This window comes from Triticum dicoccoides, chromosome 5B, assembly GCF_002162155.2.
Source record: "Triticum dicoccoides isolate Atlit2015 ecotype Zavitan chromosome 5B, WEW_v2.0, whole genome shotgun sequence".
Taxonomy (NCBI): Eukaryota; Viridiplantae; Streptophyta; class Magnoliopsida; order Poales; family Poaceae; genus Triticum; species Triticum dicoccoides.
This window is the reverse complement of record NC_041389.1, coordinates 678,032,174-678,042,417: the sequence shown is the minus strand read 5'-3', so window position 1 is coordinate 678,042,417 and position 10,244 is coordinate 678,032,174. Positions and strand designations below refer to the sequence as shown.

The 10,244-nt window shown below is 46.2% G+C and overlaps 1 pseudogene; it reads right to left on the bottom strand.

The window, feature by feature from the left end:
- Nucleotides 1–1,259: 1,259 nt before the first annotated feature.
- Nucleotides 1,260–10,031, bottom strand: LOC119310482 (annotated as a pseudogene).
- Between the last annotated feature and the right edge of the window lie 213 nt (nt 10,032–10,244).

The window sequence follows — 10,244 nt, the reverse complement described above, 5'->3', positions numbered from 1 at the left end:
GACTCCCTCGCCGGGTTCAACTCCCCCCCTTGGCCGCGCTCGCCCGCGTCTGCCCGTGACCTCCCTGGCATGACCCAGCTCTTTTCCTCCATGCGGGACGCCGCCGTCCGGCCCGACGCCTTCACGTCCGGCATACTCGTCATGGGGCTCTGCCAAGCCGGCCGCGCTCAGGGCGCTCGACGGAATGCCCGGCCCAAACTCTGGCGTTCGCCCGGCTCGGATGTCGTCATTCATGCCGAACACGGTCGTGGACGGGATGCGCAAGAGCGGGAGGATCCAGGCGGCCGGTGCGTTCACGGAGGACTGCTGCTTGACTGACGTTGCGGCCGACGGATCCTGCCGTGCTGGGAATGTGACTGCTGCTTGGCTTTCCAGGCGGCGGAGAGGATGGAGAAGGAGAGCTTTCCTCCACAACAGAAATGTGGTTTTGTTCCATGAGATGGTGGATGAAGGGCACTCACCAGATGCTAGCCATGTAGTTTACCATGATATTGGGATTCTTTAGCAGGAGGAATAGGTTACAACTTACAAGAGGCTTGGTGTACTGTACACCGTGTACACCTACAATACTTTGTTGTCTGGTTAAGTAGGAGATTTCTCAACTGTGGATGAGTCATTGGGGAAGATGATGGATGATGGTTGCCTGCCAGTACACGGATATTGCAAAGATGGTAAAATGATGAGGCATTGAGGATTTTCTGGTCTATGGATGAATCGGGTATTTAGCCCATCACTTTGATTTACTCTCTCTGCAAGAGTGGATATACTTGGTGTATGTGCATGATTTTAATTTTTCATCTTATGTTCTGATGCAGCAAATGCAGGGAGTAGCATATGATGGATGTAATTTTCTGTTGCATCAAAAAGCAAGTTAACTCGGCGTATGCAGTAGCAACTACCAACCATTCATACTGGAGCAAAGGTCCAAGTATAGATTGGACAAGAAGCAGGGTGATGCCCTTTTTTTCTGCCAACGCTGGAAGTGAGGTACCATTTCTGTCAGTTACTCTTTCCTGCAAGATAAACCTTTCATTCTCCCTTACCTGACTACGATATATTGAACAACTGAGTTAGCAGCGACAAACGATTCATTGTCTTAGCAAGATAGGCACCACAATTTGTTATGGCATTAACTTCAACGAAATAACAAGGCTAAGCTCCAACTGAAACATTTTTACTCTACACTGTAGGCCAAAAGCCCCACAACAGAAAACATTATTTTTTCTCTCCAAGAGAAACATTAGCATTACAATCTGATCCACAACACAACATCAAAGGCTTGCCTGTTCTGAACAGCCGGCACTAATAGGCGTATTACATCGATTGCATATATACACTCTAGTGCTGCTTTGAGCAGCGCAGCCAAAATACAAAGGCCTGTTCCAGAGACATACAAGCAAGCACGAATAGGTTTCCTTGTGTGGTGGTTCTGCATCAGCCAGCAGCTATTTTCACAAGTCAGCGGCTTCAAGTAGCAGTCTCGTCATCCATGTCAGTAGTTTGCGGCCCGGTGGATGAGGATGATGGGGAGTAGCTTGCGCTGGGGCTGCATGGCAAAAATTGCAATTGTCAGAAGAGCAAATGGGTGGTTTGCTTTCATCATGGCCGGGCAGATGAGATTAACTTTGATGCATTACCTGTAGTTGGGGGAAGTTGGGCTGTAATCTGGGCTAGGTCCTCCAGAGGTAGTGTGCGGGCTGCAACACTCAGGCAATGCGTTAGGAAACCCATGTCTTGATTGTCACAATAACAGCTAGCGCTTTTAAAGTTAAAACAAGGATGCATGATGATCAACTGAAATGGACCCACCTTGTCGGGCTGTACGATGGGCTTGGTTGTGCATATGATGGTGAGGTGGGTGAGTAAGTCGGCGAGGCAGGGCTGGGGAAACAGAGATGTAAGCAGACCAAGCATCAACAGATGAATGAAGAGATGCCAAAGCTATCAACACAGAATGAATACCTGTAGTTTGGAGGAGCTTGACTGTACGGGCTCATCATCTTTGGGCTGCTTGGAGAATAAGCATGTGAAGGACTGTACGAGGGTGACATAGGGCTGTAGCTCGGTGACCTCGGGCAGTAGTTCAGTGACGTAGGGCTGTAGCTCGGTGACATCGGGCAGTAGTTCGGTGAAGTAGGGCTGTAGCTCACTGACGTCGGGCAGTAGTTTGGTGAAGTAGGGCTGTAGCTCGGTGATGTCGGGCTGTAGTTCGGTGAAGTAGGGCTGTAGCTCGGTGACGTTGGGCAGTAGTTCGGTGAAGTAGGGTTGTAGCTCGGTGATGTCAGGTTGTAGTTCGGTGACGTAGGGCTGTAGCTCGGTGATGTCGGGCTGTAGTTCGGTGAAGTAGGGCTGTAGCTCGGTGACGTCGGGCTGTAACCAGGCGACGTAGGGCTGTATGATGAGGGCAATGTAGGACTGTATGATGGTGATGCTGGGCTATAGAGTGGCGATGTTGGACTATAGGATGGTGACGTGGGGCTGTATGCAAGAGATGTCCGGCTATAAACTGGCGATGTTGGACTATAAACTGGCGATGTTGGGCTATATGAAAGGGATGTCGGGCTATAAACTGGGGATGTTGGACTATAAACTGTCGATGCCGGACTACAGATCGGTGATACCGGACTATAGATTGGCGATGTTGGCGAGTATGATAGACTGGTCGGACTGTAGGAAGGAGGGCCAGACGTATAGGATTGGCTGTAGTTTGATGGGACGGGAGAGAATGCCATGCCCCCAACATATGGCGAGAACTGAGCACCTGTAACGGGGGAAGCCCGGAAATTTGGACTCAGCACTGGCGACATCATTCCTCCATCATGGTACGGTGTCCCGGAGATGGGTGAATGCGCTGATGCCATGCCACAGCCATAGTCCAGACCTTCAACATAGCTCGGGAGTTGAAGCTCAATGGCCTGCTTCAGCATCTCCTCATTCAGATACAATCCACAGCCTCCTGTACCAATAGGAGCGAGCTGGCCAAGCATAATGTTCTCGGTGACACCTCTCAGGTAATCAGACTCCGCATACACAGCAGCATCAAGCAAGATATCCACTGTTTCTTCAAAAGAACATCTCATGAGAGGTCCTGTGTCATTACGATTGATACCGTGCCTAGTAATAGCCATCAGGTGACCTCTGTATGTCATGGTATCGCAGAGAATGGCCAGATGCCTGTAGTTCACATAGGACCCATCAAAAGATATCACCACCCTCAGCTCATCCAAGAGAGACCTGCGGACAGCCTCAATCCCAAGAACCTCAATCACTTCGATCAGATGGTTACTCGTTGTCCTTGTAGCGTCAACATCCTCATGGCACATCACTGCCAAGAGGTTTACACCTTCTGTATCAAGCATCCACTCTTTTGTTTGAGTGAAACCATCATTTTCATCAAATTTATTCACCTTCTTCTCTTTGATGAAGACCTTGTTAATATCTGCAATGCCTCCAAGGGCCATCTCAGTCAACATGTTACTCTCAACCTTCTTGAGGAAGACATCATCATCCTCATCCTGTTTTGGAGTTTCATCATCATTTTTAATGCGGATACGAAGGATGAGCTTATCCGCGTTATCATCATTGAATATGCATGACAAGTCATCATCAAATTCATGTCTGATCTTCTCTGCAATTTTAGCCATGCTCAACCTCTTATCTACCATCATCTCACGGTTCAGTTCGATACGCAGCAGCCAAGGAGACAGCTTATCCGGGTCAATATCCTCATCAGGCATCTCATAATATGACTTGACAAATTCCACATCCTCTTCAATGGTGGTTCCTAGAGGATCAGGATCATACCATATCTCGGTGGCATGGGTCACGCTACGTAGCGTAGTGTACTCCAAGGCACACTGGACATTCTTGGCCAATTCTTTCTTCTTGCTCACCTCAGGCTTTAGGAAAACAGACAGCGATGGGGTCTTTATCTTCTTGGCGACGTTAATGATCTCCCTTAACCTGGGGACGCCAAGGGTGACATTCTTGGCGCTAACACCAGCATAATGGAAAGTATTCAGCGTCATCTGAGTTGCTGGTTCTCCAATGGACTGTGCAGCTACGCATCCAATCATCTCACCAGGAGCTACCAAAGACTGGTGGAATCTCGATTCTATCTCACCGATGACCCATTCGAAAGATTCCCTTGTGAGGCTGTATTCTTTCAATATCCTCTTACTAGCAAATGTGCTACGGAGCAGGATATTGAAGAGCAGAGTGGCATTCTTCTGAGCCTCGATGCTCATGGCATCGTCTCCTGGGACAACCTTGAGTCTTTCTTGCAACTTATCCATTGCTTCCACAATTTCCATCGGGTGCATGTCAGAAGGTCTTCTCAAATCAATCTTGAAAGTCTTTTGAGCATTCCAGATAAGCCGCTTGAGGTTGACAGGCATAGGCCATGTAATGTCACCAGTTGTGGCAATTTCAGTCCCAAGCTGTAATCTGTCAGCTTCTAATTTCTGAATCTCTACCTCAAACACAATTCTGATATCACGAATGGTCTTCAAATCATCAGCTTGTTCAGGCGACATGTAAGTGGGCTTCCAGTTCTCATCATCCAATTCGTGACGAAATACTTTGTCAAACTCAGCCTTTTTCATCCCTAGAGTGTCCAATTTCTGCGGTTCAATCCAAACAGCATCCATGCCATCTTCTCCATACAAGAACTGAATGACATCACCCAGGGAGTTCCTCACGGTACCATCATATTTCACCATGATGTCCTCCATGGCCTTCACGAGCCTCCGCTGAATATATCCAGTCTCAGAAGTTTTTACAGCAGTATCGATCAAACCTTCTCTACCACCCATAGCATGGAAGAAGAATTCCTCTGGTGTCAGGCCTCGAAGGTAAGAGTTCTGCACGAATCCACGGCTTTCGGGACCGTTGTCATTTTGCGAGAAGTGGGGCAATGTACGACCAGCAAATCCAAATGGGATCCTCTTGCCCTCAACATTCTGCTGTCCGACGCAAGCAGTCATCTGCGAAATATTAATGAAACTGCCTTTTGAGCCTGCAGTAACCATAGCTTTCAAATTGTTGCTCTCAGACAAACTCTTCTGAGCACTACTACCAGCATCATCACGAGCCTTGTTAAGAACCTAGCATGGAAAACGGATATGTTAAAACAGGTCTACCAAAGAAACTAATGATGAAATGACCAAACAATGTCATTCAGCAGTAGTACCTGATTCACTCTATTTTCAAATGATTCCATCATTGTGCGTCCTGGCTCAGGTTCCAACTTCTTCTCACGCGCTTCCTTGATAAGCTCATTCACAGCCGTCTTAGCATCTGCAATTGTATCATTAATCTTCTTCATTGTACCTGCATCTGCAATCGTATCCCCGATTCCAATACTGAAACCATGTTGCAGAAGCCAGTAGTTGACCAGCCACTGTGTATGACCCAAGAACTTGCGCGCGGCATCTGGCCCTACCTCTTCCCTGCAAACAGTTAAACCAAAATTATTATTTAGCAGTGGAGAACATCTGTACTAAAAAGAGAAACTGCAGTACGACTTTTACAACTTACCAAATAACATGAATAAGACTTCCCATTGATGTCCCAAGTGTTTTTTTGCAAAGTATACCAGACAGAAGCTCTCCCTTCTCTATCCGTACCATAGTATCGCTGGGAGTAATATATCCGCTTTCTTTTTCAGCATCAGCATCATGCCAGGCTGAAAATCTAATTAAATTGATTTGCTTGGGGATAATCAAGTTGAAAACTTGTTTGCCAGTCCAAATCGGCTTTGGTTTCAAAATGGCAGGGGTAGGGACCTTCCCATCAAAATCTTCCCACCACATTAAGATGTTCATAAATACATCCTGGGAGAAATTTCACAACATTAGTTATAAGCTACTCCCTCCGTTCCTAAATATAAGTCTTTGTAGAGATTCCACTATGAACTACATACGGATGTATATAGATGCATTTTAAGTGTGGATTCATTCATTTTACTCCGTATGTAGTCCATCCAGTGGAATCTCTACAAAGACTTACATTTTGGAACGGAGGGAGTACAAAACTACAGAGACAATACTACTATTGAAGGTGTTGTTTAAGGAGTATTGTTAGTTCACCTTTTCGATGAGAGTATCCCTTTTGGTAATTTTTCGACAGCCAAGAAGTGTGTCCTGGACAATACCCATAACAGGTTTATTCGCTTGAGGTGACACAATACACTTTGGCACCATCATCAACTCTAAAACCTCAGCTCTGGTTTCAAATGACTGGGGAACATGCATATTCATTTCATCCCCATCAAAATCTGCATTGTATGGTGATGTGACAGACAAGTTGAGGCGGAAAGTTGAGTAGGGCATGATTTTGATGCGATGCCCCATGATAGACATTTTGTGAAGACTGGGCTGCCGGTTGAAAAGAACAAAATCTCCATCAACAAGGTGCCTTTCCACCTGAGAAGTCAAGCACAAAACGGGTGAGCACTTTTTGTGATGTCACCATTAGTTAAAACAGTGGGTGCTGCAACTGTGACGGTTAGTACTAACCTTGTAACCCAGCTCCAAATGCTGATCACTACTTTTCTTCAGATAGCGAAGATCCAGCCTCTGGCCATCTTCCCTGATAATGTACTTGGCACCTGTCTTACCTGGGGGAGGGTGAGGCCCATATTCTACCAGTTCTTTCAACCTGGTATAATCAGATCAGATTTAGACATGACTTATCAAATACTCCCTCCATTCACAAATATAAGATGTTTTGGATATTTCAATATGGACTACATACGGACTGAAATGAGTGAACAAACACACTAAAACGTGTTTATACATCCAATTCACAAAAAAGTTAGAACATCTTATATTTGTGAACAGAGAGAGTATCAATGAAAGAACAGCGATCACATGTTAATGGCAAATAAATTACGTACCTCTCGATGTTATATGGAGTAACAGTTTCTGGGTATGTCAGATTCAAAGCAATACTCCATGGCACCCCCAATTCATCAATGTTGATATTCGGGTCTGGTGTGATGACGGTCCGAGCTGAGAAATCAACACGCTTCCCCATTAAGTTCCCTCTGACCCGGCCTTCTTTTGCTTTCAGCCTGCTGCAGATTGACTTAATAGGCCTTCCAGAACGCTGAGTGGCCTGAATATTTCGACAACAGATAATCAGGTCAACTATTTGTCCATTAGTGACTAATTATTATAATGTGGAAAGTGCACTTGTAGACTGACTACTCACCCTTGGTTGTCCTGGAAGATCATTGTCGAAGTATGTCGCAATGTGAAATTGCAATAACTGAGCAAACTCTGTGATAATGTGGGCTGGGACTCCATTTCTCTCTTGCCTCCTCAGATTCTCATTATGCCGAATTATCATCGCTAATTGATGGGTCAAATCATCCTGTAGGAACGGCAAGATGAACAAACATTGAGTGAAAGGGTGCCATCTGCCATGTCAACCAACAAACCATTGGATTCGTAGTAATAATTTACTAGTACTGGGCTAACCTCACTTCTGGAGTAAGTGTCCATCATGACAGATGGTCTCACAGGCGGAGGAGGAATTGGAAGGACTTGCAGTATCATCCAATCAGGACGAGCATATTTAGGATCCAGGCCCAACAAAAGACAATCCTCGTCACTTATACGCTTGAGAACATTAAGAACCTGCCCCAAGAAATTTACCATGAGGTGGTTAGATCAATTTTTTTATAACCTAGTATTTAATGGAGTAAATAAAGATAATAATGTACATACCCTCTCGGCAGAGAGAATTTGCTTTCGCTCCACTGGTTCAGGGAGTTGATCTTGATCGCCATTCTTCTTGTTTGTTGCTTTAAACTCTGCAACCATCTTCATACCATCAACTGTGATCTTTGGCTGCTGAGCACCACAGCCACCTCTTTTCTTCACTGGCTCATTGGTGTCCTGACCCTCAAGATCATCCTCACCCACAGAACAAACCTTTTTGCTCTTGCAAGCCTCCTGTATTTTTCGTAATCTATTTTTTGGATTCTTGATTTTCAGAGCCTGCTTGAACTTGTTATTACCCTTCTGCAAGAGATACCAGACTGGTCAATAACATGCCAAGATCAAGAGAGGCACTCAGGCACACAAGCATATATAGATGCCCACCCTATGGCAATGCTTAATTAGCAGCTAACATGCAAGAACAACCTTTTCAGAATTGGTTCAGACGAAACTGTAAAGTTGTTTGTAATTATGCTCCATGGTACTGATTATATTTTACCAAAGACAACAAGTGATGAAATAGGCACTGCTAGGGGGGCACGTCATCAATGCATATTCTTATTTTGTTCTACCAATAGCAGGCTCTATCAAAGAGACCGAAAATTCACAAAAATATTCTTGGCTTAGGATGTCGAGTTGCAGGTCCATAACAAAGATGCAAGAAGTCCATCTAAAGCAATCACATCTACAGGTCCATCACACCAAACCGTCGGAAAGATTCTATAAAGTTCAAATTTACCATGCATGTTGAGTGAACAAGTGCAGTATTGGACAAACATAAATATAGCTAGAGAATGGTGAGAACTAAGATTGTTATGATGTCAGTTTAGCTAGATGATGATATGCACCGACCAACAATTAACCTGGTAAACTTAATGCGCAGGTACACGTCTTAAAAGGAAAGGAGACCTCATCATCGTCATCGGCGAGGATCTTGGAGCAGTTGAAGCAGACGCAGCGCATGATGGAGAGCACGGTCTTGATGAAGCCGATGTGGAACATGGGCTTTGCGAGCTCGAGGTGGCCGAAGTGGCCCGGGCACTCTGCCATCCCGGCCATGCATGTCTCGCACTTGGTCCTGCGGTCAATGGTGCCCAGGCGAGGGTCACTCAAACCACCAGGCTTGGGCTTCCCCTTCTCCATGGTCTCTGCATGCTCTATCACGGCCACCGACATTTGCCTCTGCAGAAGCAAGCAAAGCAACACAGAATCTGTCAAATTCGATTCATCCTAAAATTTGTGATACCTACACATTACTAACCACCTGTCATAATTACACCGGTCAATGTTCATTTAAACCCAGCCAATAAATTGTTAAAACCCTGCCAAATCCATCTTATTACATGTACTTTGCAAGTAGCAACCAGACGTGTGTACTTTTATTCAAACTTGTATTGATCATGGCCCAACCAAAAGGGCTGGCATACTGTAGTAAAATCATGTGTATCAGCAGTTGTTGTACCCAAAACTGTGCAAACTGCCAAGCTCATCAGAGTTATCCAAATAACTGACAGCAGTTAATAAGAACATTTATTAGCATTTTGTTAGACGGGTCAAAACTTTTTATGTGTCCCATATGTGATACAACTGCATGCGAAGTTCAACTTGACCAAATTTCGACCCCACTTAAATAGTATTGATATTGAACTCAAAACGAACCATGAATGTCACGAGTTAAAACCAAGCACTAATTAATCCTGCTCGAGTTCGACTACTAGTTCCCTGTTCGAGTTAGCAAAACGCACACCGACTCAGCCAAACAGCAATCATGGTTTAGGCATTTTTCCCTCTGTCAGAATTAACAGCGACCTTGGTAAGTTGGTTTTTCAGTTTTTCGTAATTTTGAACTTCGGTAAGTTACAGTGTCTGCTTCATCTAACTCGGCCAGTTCGTTCGCTGCCCAACCAAACCGACACCACACATTAAATCCAGCAACCAGTTCGTTCATCCATCCAGAGTTCGAGTTCGACCGGAAACGAGTCCCCTCCCCAAACGGACACCGCGGATTTGAAGCTAACAACCAGCACCGGCCCCGTGCCCCCATGGCGGTTCGTTCGTCCATCTCAGATTTCGTGTTTCGACCGGAAATTAACTAGCCGACCAGCCCAGCCCACACAGACCAAACCCGCTCGAGTTAGTTGCTACTTCCGACTCCACCCGAAAGCAGAGAGAGAAGAGGAACGAAACAGAGCAAGCGGCGGCGGGAGGGAGGGGCATTACGATTTCGTCGGGGCTGAGGATGCCGAACTGCACCAGCTGCACCTTCGCCGCCTCCGCCGGCGAGTGCGCGAAGCGCGCGTCCATCTCGCCCCTCGTAGTTTCGGCGGCTAGAATCGGTCGACCTCGCCGGAGGCGGAGGGGATCTCGATCTTATCCGGTCTCCTCCGAGAGAGGAGGGGGGAGGGGAGGAGGGGCGCGTCTGGGAAAAGAGGAGAGAGGAGCGTGGGTGGGGCTCGTTTTATAGGGGGGCGTGCGCCGGACGCGCTGCCGTGGGCCGCGGGGCGGGTGGAGGCGGTT